The following is a 340-nucleotide window of genomic DNA, read 5'->3' as shown; positions in this document are numbered from 1 at the left end:
ATTTCTTATCATGGTGAACATTGTTGTCTTAAATTTACAGGCAACGAAAAGGAAGGAGAAAGAAGCTGGTTAATTAGTTAGAGAATTTTTTATTAATCCTAAACAAATTGATCGTAATGACATTGGTGATGATTGTGCTGTGATGCATCGACCTTTTACGATAATAATTAATCGAAGGCTTCTTTCAATATTTAACAAATAAGTTAAGGAAAAATTGTCAATGTGAGCCAACACAAGATAATCCTTTGTGAAATAACTGTCATATATTATAAATCTAGAGTATAAATTACAGGCGTTTCGTCATCATTATTGTGTCCTCTTTAAATTCTAGATGCAGTAA

Source organism: Trachymyrmex cornetzi, unplaced genomic scaffold (genome assembly GCF_001594075.2).
Source record: "Trachymyrmex cornetzi isolate Tcor2-1 unplaced genomic scaffold, Tcor1.1 scaffold972, whole genome shotgun sequence".
In the NCBI taxonomy this organism is placed as follows: Eukaryota; Metazoa; Arthropoda; class Insecta; order Hymenoptera; family Formicidae; genus Trachymyrmex; species Trachymyrmex cornetzi.
This window is presented reverse-complemented; position numbering follows the sequence as displayed.